Here is a 14,469-nt window from a genome sequence, read left to right as displayed (position 1 = left end):
GCGCCAGGTGTTGCATGAAGGCAGTATAGCGCGCGCCCCCGCGCATGATCCGGCGCTACCGCGCGCCCAGGGAAGAAAATAAGGCAGTATGCTGCGTGCCCCAGCGCGAGATCTCGCGCCACAGCGCGCACTTTTGTGTCAAATTTGCTAGTTATCTTATTTAAGCATTTTCACACAACTTTCTTATTATTTTATTGTATTTATATGAATTGTATCAAGGTTGAACGAAAGAATTGGATGATACATCAAAGTTCTTGGGAATTCTCTCAACTTTACAAGGCAAAAACTTTGTCTTAAAAATCAAATCAAACTTATCAAAGATTGCATCTTTGTGGCGTTTGTCGATTGTTTTTCGCTCGGATTGTCAAAACAAGATCTTTGAAGGTTCGTTTGAAATTCAATTGTTTTATCGTTGATATTTGTTGCTAAGTTTAAATAACTTAGAGGTGAATATCACAAACCGTTACTTGTTTCAAATGATCGGGACAACAAATCGATCCTTGTTTGTTATTGAGTCGAGGGTGCGATTTCGATAATCGTGTTTGCTTCTCATTCGTACGAGGTTTCGCATCAGTAAGTCTAGAGTCTTAGTTGTTCTGTCAAAGACTCGGAGGTTCTGCCCTAGCTAGGCTGATCTGCCCTAGACTCGGACTCTTGCTCTGCTATAAATTCAATAGACTAAACATATCAATCTGATAATTTGCAAATATCAATGCAATAAAATAAAGTATGTGATTTTGGGAAACTCAAGTCAAACCTAACTCGAGTTGTGCAATCCCGAATCAACATTTATTTATACCTTTCGTTCTGTCGCTCTGATACAATCGAAGTCTCGACTCAAAGTCTGTCAATGTTCAATCTGGCAATGACAATATCAATATACTGTATCAATATTCTATTCAAATAAAAACATCCCCGTCTTATCAAATTCTGACGGTACAACAGTAAAATCTTGCGATACCGGTGATACCACACCAATATATACTAATTCCAATAACTTATAATCAACCACCGTACGAATCTGACATCACATCTCAGTCAATTTAACTCTGAAATTCATAACAATTCCATAATCAATCTGTTTCTTAATCTGACTTCGATTCTATGATGTCTACTATGTCAAGAACACTATATATGAATCGCATATGATTCTGGACATAGCATAATTTAAAATCTTAACAAAACGTAAAAAAACTTACGTCCTGTAGTAGCTGTCGTTGCTATGAACTCGGTGTCGTACTCGGATTCAAATTTGGACAAGCGGATCGTTCGTAAATCGAATTTTGAAATTGAAAGCTAATTTTCTTCGGAGCTTCGCTTTTCCTTTCCTTTTTGCTGAAGACTCTCGGTTGTATATATATATATATATGCACATATACTCACATGCAAATGGACGAGTGGCTCAATCTTTGTAGCACACGTCTCGCGCATATGTGCGACCCCAATCGGCGCATATGCGCGAGACACTCGGTCTCCGCGCGTATCCTGCACATCGCCTCGCGCATATGCGCGACTCATCTCCGCGTATATGCGCGAGACTCTCTGGAGTTCCTCGCATAGGCTTCGCGCATATGCGCGACATCTTCCGCACATATGCACGAGGTCTTCTGCCTGTTTGGCGCATGTGCGCGCATCCGGTCGCGCATGTGCGCCGAAGCTACTGTCCTCGCACATTAATTTTCACACGCGATCTCATTTCGTGTCTCTGTTAGCCCTTTCATAATTATCTCGATTAAAAATCAATAATCGTAATTTAACGCGGTATAAAATCTCGGGCATTACATTTCTCCCTCCCCTAAGATTCGATTTCATCCTCGAAATCACAGGCATTCAACTATATCAATAGGGAGTATATATAGAAACGATCTAAAAAGTTTACATTATCGAAACAACTCTGGGAACTCTTGTCTCATATCTGATTCAGTTTCCCAGGTGGCTTCTTCAGTGCCATGACGAGTCCATTGAACTTTCACAAGTGGAATGGTCTTCGTTCTGAGCTGTTTTTCTTTACGATCAATAATCTGAATCGGTTTTTCAATATAGCTCAACGTCTCATCCATTTCGGCCTCGTCTGGCTGAATAGCATGTGAAGCATCAGGAAGGTATTTCCTTAATAACAATACATGAAAGACATCATGTATCCCGGATAATGAAGGAGGTAACGCGAGTCGATATGCACGATCTCCTATCTTTTCGAGAATCTCATAAGGCCCAATATATCGTGGAGACAGTTTCCCTTTCTTGCCAAATCTGACAACTCCTCTGAAAGGTGAAATCTTTAAAAATACTCGGTCTCCTGTCTCAAATACCAACGGTCTACGTCAAACATTGGCTTATTTGGCCTGTCTGTCTTGTGCTGCCTTCATTTTCTTTTGAATTAGCTTCACTTTTTCTGTCATATCTCTGATCATATCAGGTCCAATCTCAGGCACTTCGGAGATATTATCCCAATAGAGAGGGGATCGACACTTCTTTCCGTACAACGCTTCAAATGGTGCCATCTCAATACTCGTCTGATAGCTGTTGGTGTACGAAAACTCACAAAGTGGCAATGCATCTTGCCAATTAGTGCTAAAATCAAGCACTACTGCTCTCAGCATATTCTCCAATGTCTGGATAGTTCGCTCTGACTGTCCGTCAGTCTGTGGATGATATGCGGTACTCATATGTAACTTCGTACCGAGAGCCTGCTGCAAACTTTGCCAGAAGTGCGAAGTAAATCGAGGATCACGGTCTGATACAATTGACTTCGGCACTCCATGCAATCTGACCACTTCTCTGACATAGATCTCTGCCATCTGGTCAAATCTGTACGTCATCTTGTACGGAATAAAACATGCGGATTTGGTCTATCTATCAATCACGACCCAAATCGCATCACAACCTCTAGAGGAACGCGGCAATTGTGTCACAAAATCCATGGAAATGTGATCCCATTTCCATTCAGGAATGGACAAACTCTGTAATAATCCTCCTGGTTTCTTTCTTTCTGCTTTCACCTGTTGGCAATTCAGACATTTGGAAACAAATTCGGCAATGTCAGTCTTCATTTGTTTCCACTAGAACTGTCTTTTCATTATACATCTTTCTGCCACCAGGATGAATACTGAATCGACTGTTGTGCGCTTCTGACAATATCTGTCGTTTCAAATCTGAAACATTCGGCACAACCAGACGATTATTCACATACAAGACGTTATCACGTACCTGATACTCCGATCGATGCCCTGTTCTGACCATCACTATTGATCTCTGTACATTCTGATCAACTTTCTGAGCCGCTTTAATCCTCATAATCAGCTCTGGTTCTACTTGCACCGTATAAAGTCTCAACGGTCTATAATCTGTTTCAAATGCTAATCCAAACAAACAGCAGTCTTCTATCAAATTTGAAACACCGATCGTCGACAAGGATAAGGAACATAACTTTCGACTTAGTGCATCAGCTGCTGCATTAGACTTTCCGGACAGTATTTGATTTCACAATCAAAATCCTTAAGCAAATCAAGCCATCTTCGTTGCCTCATATTCAATTCAGATTGTGAAAACAGATATTTCAAACTTCTATGATCAGAATATATCTCGAACTTCTCACCGTAAAGATAGTGTCGCCATATCTTTAATGCAAAGACAATAGCTGCAAATTCCAGGTCATGAATTGGATAACAGGTCTCATGTGGTTTAAGCTGTCTTGGGGCATAAGCAATAACATGCCCTCGCTGCATCAGAACACATCCCAACCCTCTGTGAGAGGCATCGCAATAAACCACAAAATCACCAGTACCGGATGGGATACTCAACACCGGAGCACTGGTCAATCTCTTTTTCAACACCAGAAAACTGGTCTCGCATTCTTCACACCAAACAAATGGAGCAGTTTTCTGAGTCAGCTGAGTAATTGGTTTAGCAATACTTGAGAAATCTTTAATAAAACGACGGTAATATCCCACTAAACCCATGAAACTGCGAATTTCGGGCACTGACGTCGGTCTTGGCCAAGAAATCACGGCCTCAACTTTGCTGGGATCCACTGATATCCCATCTCCGGATATAATATGCCCCAGAAATACTACATATCTCAACCAAAACTCGCATTTCGACAGTTTAGCATATAATTTCTCGGTCCTTAAAATTCGCAACACAGTTCTTAAATGCTCAGCATGCTCATTCATATTCTTTGAATAAATCAAAATATCATCAATGAATATAATCACAAATTTATCGAGATATTTATGGAATACACGGTTCATCAATCCCATAAACACAGCTGGAGCATTCGTCAAACCAAATGGCATGACAATAAACTCATAATGCCCATGCCTGGTTCTGAATGCTGTTTTCGAGATATCAGAATCTCTGACTCTCAGCTGATGATATCCAGATCTCAAATCGATCTTGGAATATATAGAAGAACCCTGCAACTGGTCAAAAAAATCATCAATACGAGGCAAAGGATATTTATTCTTTATCGTTGCCTTGTTCAGTTGCCGATAGTCGATGCAGAGTCTCATCGAACCGTCTTTCTTTCTTACAAATAATACTGGAGCACCCCAAGGAGAAACACTCGGTCTGATGTACCCCTTGGCCAGTAAATCTTCCAGCTGATCTTTTAATTCTTTCAATTCAATTGGTGCCATTCTGTACGGGGCTCTAGAAATTGGCACTGTACCTGGCATCAATTCAATACTGAAGTCTATCTCTCTAACTGGAGGTAATCTCGGGATCTCATCTGGAAAGACGTCAGCAAACTCACGTACCACTGGCAAATCAGCCAAGGATGGACTCCACTTCAGTAAATCTACTGAATATACAAGGAATCCCTTTGCTCCTTTCTGTAACAATCGAGTCATAGATAATACGGATACTAAAGGAATTCTCGATCTAGAACCTTTACTGTAGAATTTACACTCTTCCTTCATATCTGGTCTGAATCTCACTATCTTGTGGAAACAATCAATTGTAGCTCTGTACTTGGTCAGCATATCAATACCGATAATGCAATCAAAATCTGACAACCCAAGTACGATGCAATCTAATTCAATCTCATGCCCGTCATACTGTAGTACACAATGTTTTACAGAATTTAAGGTTATCAAACATGTCCCTAAAGGAGAAGAGACAGACACTACAGTAGCTAAAGACTCTACAGGCAATGCATGACTTAATGCAAATCGTTCAAAAATAAAAGTATGTGAAGAACCGGTATCAATCAATACATAAGCAGGGTAACCACATAAACAACAGATACCTGCCACAACGTCATCTGGTGCTTCCTAGGTCTGCTCCTCGGTCAAAGCGAATACTCTGGCCTGCTGTCTAGGAGGCTGGCTAACAGTCTGGCTACCTCCTGGCCTCTGCTGTGACTGAGCTGGCACTGGCTGGAATATATGAACAGCAGCTGATCGTCTCTTAGTCTGTGCTGCTGATCCCGATGACTCGGCTCCCTGAGATCTTTGGGACCCTCTCTGTGGACACACTTTAGCAAAGTGTCCCGGCTGTTTACAGATGTTGCAACTACCAGTTACTCCCTGGCATTGCTCAGTTGCATGTCTTCCTCCGCAAGTCTTACAATAAACTCCAGTATAACTCTGGCTCTGTCGGGAACCACCGGTGCTAGAAGAACTGCTGCCAGATTTCTTTAATTGCTTTCCTCTGGCTGTGAAAAATTCTTTCTTCCCTCCACTGCTGCTGCCACCCTCAAATCTGGGAGGTGGTTGCTGTGGTTTCGGTGTTGGAGGCACAAATGAAGCCCCTTTCTGTCTCATCAGACCGGCTTCTGCTCCTTTAGCTCTGTTCAGGGCGTCAGTAAAGTTATTCGGTCGCCCTGTGTTCACCAATGTAAAAATCCCTGGGTTCAATGCATAGATGAATTGATCAGCAGTAGCTTCCTCGCTGTCAGCAACATGTGGAGCAAATTTCAACAAGGTGGAGAACTTGGACACGTAATCTTCTATGTTCATCGGTCCCTGCCTTAGATTAGCAAACTCCGCTCCCTTGTCTTTTCTGTACGACACTGGAAAGAATCGTTGATAAAATTCAATTCTAAATACATTCCAGGTGATAGTCATACCTCTATGCTCCAAAGCCCTCTTTATCGTAATCCACCAATTCTTTGCAACATCGTGTAACTGGTGTCCAATCAATCGAATTCGCCGCTCATCTGTGTACTCCAATGAATCAAACAGCATTTCAATATCGTCAAGCCAACTCTCGCACTCCACTGCGTTCTCTGTTCCTTTCAAAGTTGGCGGGTGAAATGACTGAAATCTTTTCAGTAAAGTTTCCATTGGAGTCGGTGTTACATCCATGGGAGGATTTGATGTACTACCCTATTCTGGGATTCATCTGGGAGGCATATCTGGTTATCAACAGAATTAGTAACTCAAATACAACAACCAACTTCAGTCCTCCTCTGATCATCTTACTGCTGATCTAGAATCGGTGCTGATCCATTCTCAATAAAACATATTATTATATCAAATCAGATAAGCAAGTAACATGTATTAAAGCAGTAAGACATGCTAGCATTCAAAAGCAGGAAAGAAATCCTCAATCTACCACGCTCATTAGCCTCTTCTATCTCAATCTAAAGGATCTATCGCTCTGATACCACCTGTTGTGGGGACCCGGACGCTAATCATCTTCTTAATCGTCATTGTGACTAAGTTAATCAATTATAATAAACAGGGTCTAATTTTTTTTTTTAAAGTACATTATCAAAAGCGGAACGTAATGGCATACATCTAAATATACATGTCAGTATTAAAAGTACAAGTCTTGCACTATATACAATCAGTCTCAACTAAGGGTTAACAACTATATAGCAAGTGTTTAAACCCTATCTCTAGTCCAAGTCCGTAGTCACCACTCTAATCTCGATCTTTCTTCACCTCTGTGACCCTGAACCTGTCCCACCTGTTGCCATGCACACATACAAACACGACAACAGCCGGATAACTCCGGTGAGAATAAAATCCGAGTATAAACAATGTATCAATGCAATCATATAAAACATATATAAAAGCATAAACAAACATTAAAACATGTATCCAATCTGACTACATGAACCAATACAAATCTGTATTTAAATCAATGACTCGTTCTCTCTTCTCAACTTATTTCTAATCTAGGGATCCCGATCTAATTTAGACTTTGGCATGCTGTATCAAATGTCTACAATAGAAGTCGATCTACATCTAAGCTCATCGATACACCGTAAGTCTAGAGTCTTAGCTGTTCTGTCAAAGACTCGGAGGTTCTGCCCTAGCTAGGCTGATCTGCCCTAGACTCGGATTCTTGCTCTGCTATAAATTCAATAGACTAAATATATCAATCTGATAATTTGCAAATATCAATGCAATAAAATAAAGTATGTGATTTTGGGAAACTCAAGTCAAACCTAACTCGAGTTGTGCAATCCCAAATCAACATTTATTTATACCTTTCGTTTTGTCGCTCTGATACAATCGAAGTCTCGACTCAATGTCTGTCAATGTTCAATCTGGCAATGACAATATCAATATACTGTATCAATATTCTATTCAAATCAAAACATCCCCGTCTTATGAAATTCTGACGGTACAACAGTTAAATCATGCGATACCGGTGATACTACACCAGTATATACTAATTCCAATAACTTATAATCAACCACCGTACGAATCTGACATCACATCTCAGTCAATGTAACTCTGAAAATCACACAATTCCATAATCAATCTGTTTCTTAATCTGACTTCGAGTCTATGATGTCTACTATGTCAAGAACACTATATATGAATCGTATCTAATTCTAGACATAGCAAAATTTCAAATCTTAACAAAACGTAACAAAACTTACGTCCTGTAGTAGCTGTTGTTGCTATGAACTCGGTGTCGTACTCGGATTCAAATTTGGACAAGCGGATCGTTCGTAAATCGAATTTTGAAATTGAAAGCTAATTTTCTTCGGAGCTTCGCTTTTCCTTTCCTTTTTGCTGAAGACTCTCGGTTGTATATATATATATATATATACGCACATGCAAATGGACGAGTGGCTCAATCTTTGTAGCACACGTCTCGCGCATATGCGCGACCCCAATCGGCGCATATGCGCGAGACACTCGGTCTCCGCGCGTATCCTGCACATCGCCTCGCGCATATGCGCGACTCATCTCCGCGCATATGCGCGAGACTCTCTGGAGTTCCTCGCATAGGCTTCGCGCATATGCGCGACATCTTCCGCGCATATGCGCGAGGTCTTCTGCCTGTTTGGCGCATGTGCGCGCATCTGGTCGCGCATGTGCGCCGATGCTACTGTCCTCGCACATCAATTTTCACACGCGATCTCATTTCGTGTTTCGGTTAGCCCTTTCATAATTATCTCGATTAAAAATCAATAATCGTAATTTAACACGATATAAAATCTCGGGCATTACACTAACTATGTCAGGTTCAATCTCAGGTACCACAGAGATATTATTGCAATAAATAGAGAATCTGCACTTCTTTCTGTACAACGGTTCCATCTCAATATTCGTTTGATAGCTGCGCTGTACGATAACTCACAAAATATAAAAGAATCTTGCCAACTAGTGCCAAAATCAAGCACTGTAGTTCTAAGTATATCTTCTAATGTCTAGATAGTCGGCTCTTACTATCTGTCGGTTTGAGGATGATATATGGTACTCAGCTGTCACTTTGTACCTAGAACCTACTGTAAATTGTGCCAATGTGCAAATAAACCGAAAATTATGATCTAATCTAATCAATTCCGGCATTTCATGCAATCTGACCACTTTTCTGACATAAATCTCTGTCATCGGGTCCTGTCTGTACGTTCTTATGTACGAATTAAAATTCGCAGACTTGGTCAGTCAGTCATTCTTAACTCAAATCAATGCTCTCTTCGGCAGCATTGCAATAGCTTCATCACGATTTCCCTGGAAATGTGATCTTATTTCCATTCAGGAATCGATAAGCTATATAACCAATTTCCTGGTTTCTTTCTTTCGATCACCAGGATGAATACTGAATTACTTAATGTACATATCTGACAATATCTTTCGTTTCAAATCCAAAACATCTGACACAATAAGTCAGTTATTCACATACTATACAGTACCACATACCTGATATTCTGATTGATACCCCGCTCCACTATCGATATCAATTTCAGAACATTCTGATCAACTTTCTGAGTCGCTTTAATTCTCAAAATCAGTTCTGATTCAACTGGCACAATATAAAATTTCTACAGTCTACCATCTGTTTCAAATACTCATTCTGAACAACCGAAATATCAAATCAAATTCAGAACATCAGTGATAGATAATAGCCTGCTAATACTCCTAGAACTGCCAATATCTAACACTGACGTCAATTTTGACCAATTAATCACGATCTCACTCCGCTAAGATCAACAGATATATCATCTTTGAATATAACAAGCCTTGAATATAACTTGTCTCAATCAAGATTCACATTTTAACAGTTTCTGTATACCATATCTCAGTTTTCAAAATATTCAATACCGTCTTCAAATATTCAACAACTGAATACATAAGGAGTCCCTCTGCTCCTTTCGGTAATAATCAAATCATAAATAACACGGATATCAAAGGAATTCTAAATCTAGAATCCTTACCGTACTATATTCATTCTTCGGCCATTTCAGGTCCGAATCTTACCATCTTCTAAAATCCGTTTATGGTAACTTTGTACTTGATCAGCATAGCCATATCAGTAATGCAGTCAAACTCAGACACACAAGTACAATACCAGCTAACTCAATCTCATTCTCACCCCACTGTAGTATACAATGCTTACAGAATTTACTGATATCAAATCGCTTCCCAAAACTAAAGAGATAAACTACTACAGCATATAAGTACTCAACAGATAATACATAAATCAATGTAATTCGTTCAAAAATAACGTATAGAATGCACTAGTATCTATCAATCTCAATACAGGATAATCATAAAGAACAACTGTGACACCTCTGACCCATTTTATAAAATAACAGCGGAATTTAAAATTTTTCTTTAAAGGGAGGAAGGATTCAAAATACATTTCCAATATATATACCATCAAAAGAATATACATGATCCAAAAAGTGTTGCATCAAAATACAAAATATCATTTTGATCATGTATAACAAAATAGTCTTCCACTTCCTTCCATTTCTATATGCATATGACCCCGGCTTCAATCAACGTCTTGGTTCTTCGCTCCTATCTGCATCACATGAATAACTGAAATGAGTATAAAACTCAGCAAGTGGAACTCTTACATAGCAATGTACGTAGCATACTGTGTAAAACATGGCTTTAAAAACATTAAATACCATCAACTCTGAATCATGAATAACATAGCAATAATATAACAATAAGATGGTATTTCTCTTTTCTCTGTTGGATTGACATCTATATAGTATCTCTGTCTCTGTACCTATATCCCATCGATATAAATCGATAACTCTAAGGGATATAAGCCTATGGTCGTTGATCAAGTAATTGCATGCAATCTATGACTATGTATCTATCAATCCATAAATCATTTTAAACTCTCTTTGGGGCATTTAATTAAACACTTTGTAAACTCTTTTCTCTTGTATTCCCTTTTTCACAATTGAGACATTCAATTGTCTCAAATATACAATCAAATAATTCAATACATAATATGGATCAAATGGAAGGGAATAACATGTTAAAACCATTGAAACACAATACATATACTATCATGTGAGCACAAGAATGAGATTCCACTTACAACCACTTGAAACCTTGATTCTATACTCTTGGTAGCAATCCTACAACAATAAACCATAATTTGCATCATCAATAACCCAATAATCCAACAACAATACGATAAAAGCCAAAGAATCAACACCATCACAAACCCATAACATCTCCGACACCAAAAACAAAGAAATAACCAAACCAAAAGCTTACCTTAGCTTTCTTGATCCCAAAATAATCTCTCTCTCAACACAAATAACTAACAAGAAGCTTGGATTAAAGAAAAGAAAGGAGAGAAATTGGAACCCTAGTCTCCCAAGAGAAGAAGAAACGAAAAGTGAGAAGGAAGAAATGAGGAAAAATGAGACCAACTCTTGCATTAAAACACTTAAAATCCGAAAACACGTTTTTGGTACTGAGCCCGGCGCTCGGGCGGTCGAAATTTACCGCTCGGGCGCCAATGATTCTGCCCGAAACCCAAATTTCCAGAAGTAGTGGCGCTCGGGCGGCCATATATTACCGCTCGGGCGCTACTCTGCGCACTGCCACGTTAAAGATTGCTTCAGAAACGCCTCTTCCCTTCCGAATTAGAAAAAGTTGTAAACTAAAAAGTTGTAGCCCTATATCTTTCCTTAAATCTCTCCAAATTTCAGATCATTTGGAGGTCTGAGTAAAACGTTATGATAAATCTCCCAACATGTGTCACTGGAGGAACGACGAAACGCACGACACACTTCGGGGCTCTTTAGGCTTACCTTCCACAATGATTTGAACAAAACTCAAAATAAGAAAGTTACACCTCTATGTCTTATCTAATCACTCCAATTAGCCTCATACCAATTGGCTCAACATACGAATTATCATGAATTTAATAGTAACACCGCTACAATAGCACTACACATCATCTATAACCAACCATACTATAAATCCAAAATCGAAACTCTGAACATCCAAACTATACTTAAACTTGACCAAGTAGTCAATAAACTTACGAAATCTTAAACCGTACTGTACACCAGGCTCGGCTATTACAATCTCCCCTCCTTAAAGGAATTTCGTCCCCGAAATTAACGTCACTGCGCAAACAACTCGGGATACTTCTCTTTCATCTCATCCTCTGGTTCCCACATGGCTTCTTCAATCAAATGATTCCTCCAAAGGACTTTAACAATGCCGATCTCTTTGTTTCTCAATACTCTAACTTTGCGATCCAGAATCTGGACCGGATTCTCTTGGTATGTCAAATTCGGCGTCAAATCCAATGGCTCGTGGCGAAGAACATGGGAAGGATTCGCAATATACTTCCTGAGCATTGAAACATGAAAAACATTATGAACTCTGTCAAGATCTGGCGGTAGGGCTAACCTGTAAGCTCGATCACCAACTCTGTCCAAGATCTCAAATGGGCCAATAAATCTCGGACTCAACTTTCCCTTCTTGCCAAACCGCATCACACCCTTGAGAGGTGCTATCTTCAAGAACACATGGTCGCCAACCTCAAACTGCAACGGTCTACGACGCACATCAGCATAACTCTTCTGTCTCGACTGCGCTATCTTCATCCTCTCTCAAATAAAAGCAACAACATCAGCTGTCTATTGGACGAACTCTGGAACCAACATCTTCCTCTCACCAATCTCATCCCAATACAAGGGAGATCTACACTTCCTGCCATAAAGTGCTTCATACGGTGCCATGCCAATCGTCGCTTGGTAACTATTATTGTACGTGAACTCAACAAGAGGCAATTTGGAATCCCAGCTACCAGGATAATCAATAGTACAAGCTCTGAGCATATCCTCTAAAATCTGAATAACTCTCTCTGATTGACCGTCGCTCTAGGGGTGATATGCTGTACTAAATGCTAACCGTGAACCCATAGCTCTGTGCAAACTCTTCCAAAATTCTGAAGTAAATCTAGGGTCACGATCAGACACGATCGACACAGGAACACCATGAAGTCTAACAATCTCTGCTATGTACTCTTCGGCATACTGGTTCATAGAATACGTCGTCTTGACTGGAAGAAAATGCGCTGACTTGGTCAACCGATCAACAATAACCCAAATAGAGTTAAAACCTTTCGGCGTTCTGGGAAGACCAGTCACGAAGTCCATCGTAATATGCTCCCATTTCCATTGAGGAATCGGCAAAGATAGCAATGTCCCAGCAGGTCTCTGGTGCTCGATCTTCACCTGCTGACAAGTTAGGCACTGAGAAATAAACATGGCAATATCTTTCTTCATACCTGGCCACCAATAGAGTCTACGAAGATCCTGATACATCTTGGTACCTCCTGGATGTATCGAATATGGCGCGGTATGAGCCTCTGTCAAGACGTCTCTATGAATATCATCACCAGTAGGAACACAAATACGGCCTCTAAAAGTCACCAATCCATCTCCATTCAATCCAAACTCTGAATTACCTCTCTCCTCTGCTCAGGCTCTCAACTCTGTCAACTGTAAATCATTGACCTGCTCTCTACGGATCTTGTCCGTCAATGTAGCCCGAATAACCAACGCTGAAAAGCGAGCAATGGTTCCCGGAACCACCAAAGCTATCTCTTCTCGCTGCAAGTTCAACAACAATGGCTTCTGAATCAAAGAACTCAAAGAAAAACTCGAATTACGGCTCAATGCATCTGCTACAACATTTGCCTTTCCTGGGTGATAACTAATAGTCACATCATAGTCTTTGACAAGCTCTAACCACCGCCTCTGTCGCATATTGAGTTCTTTCTGAGAAAACAAATACTTTAAACTCTTGTGGTCCGTGAAAATTTCACACTTTTCGCCATATAAATAATGTCTCCAAATCTTTAGGGCGAAAACCACAGCTGCCAGCTCCAAATCATGCGTAGGATAATTCTTCTCGTAGTCCTTCAACTGGCGAGAAGCATAGGCTATAACCTTTTTCATCAGCACTGCACCAAGACCTTTCTTCGCCGCGTCAGTATAAACAACAAAGTCCTCTGAACCACTGGGCAATGCAAGTACTGGAGCTGTCGTCAATCTATCTTTTAACTCTTGAAATCCACTTTGGCAATCATTGGACCATTCAAACTTCACAGTCTTCCTCGTCAGATTGGTTAACGGCAGGTTAATCTTGGAGAAATCTGAAATAAAACGACGATAATAACCCGCCAAACCGAGAAAACTGCGTACCTCTGATACAGTGGTAGGAATAGGCCATTTCTGAACTGCCTCTATCTTCACTGGATCGACAGCTATACCATCCTTCGAAACAACATGGCCTAAGAAAGAAATCTGCTTCAACCAGAATTCACATTTCCTCAGCTTAGCATACAACCTCTTCTCTCTCAACAACTGAAGAACAACTCTGAGGTGCTCTGCATGAAGCTCTCTGGTCTTGGAATAGATCAATATGTCATCGATGAAAACAATGACAAAGCTATCCAAATAAGGCTTGAACACTCGGTTCATAAGATCCATGAAGACTGAAGGAGCATTAGTCAGACCAAAAGACATCACAAGGAACTCATAATGACCGTACCTGGTCCGAAACGCCGTCTTAGGGATATCAGACTCCCTAACCTTCAACTGATAATAGCCAGATCGCAGATCAATCTTCGAAAACACGGTAGCTCCTTGCAGCTGATCAAACAAGTCATCTATCCGTGGCAACGGATACTTATTCTTGATAGTCACTTTGTTGAGCTCTCTGTAATCAATACACAGCCGCAAAGACCCATCTTTCTTCTTGACGAAAAGAACCGAAGCTCCCC

The sequence above is a fragment of the Primulina tabacum genome, chromosome 7 (assembly GCF_025594145.1).
Source record: "Primulina tabacum isolate GXHZ01 chromosome 7, ASM2559414v2, whole genome shotgun sequence".
NCBI classification, from domain to species: Eukaryota; Viridiplantae; Streptophyta; class Magnoliopsida; order Lamiales; family Gesneriaceae; genus Primulina; species Primulina tabacum.
This window is presented reverse-complemented; position numbering follows the sequence as displayed.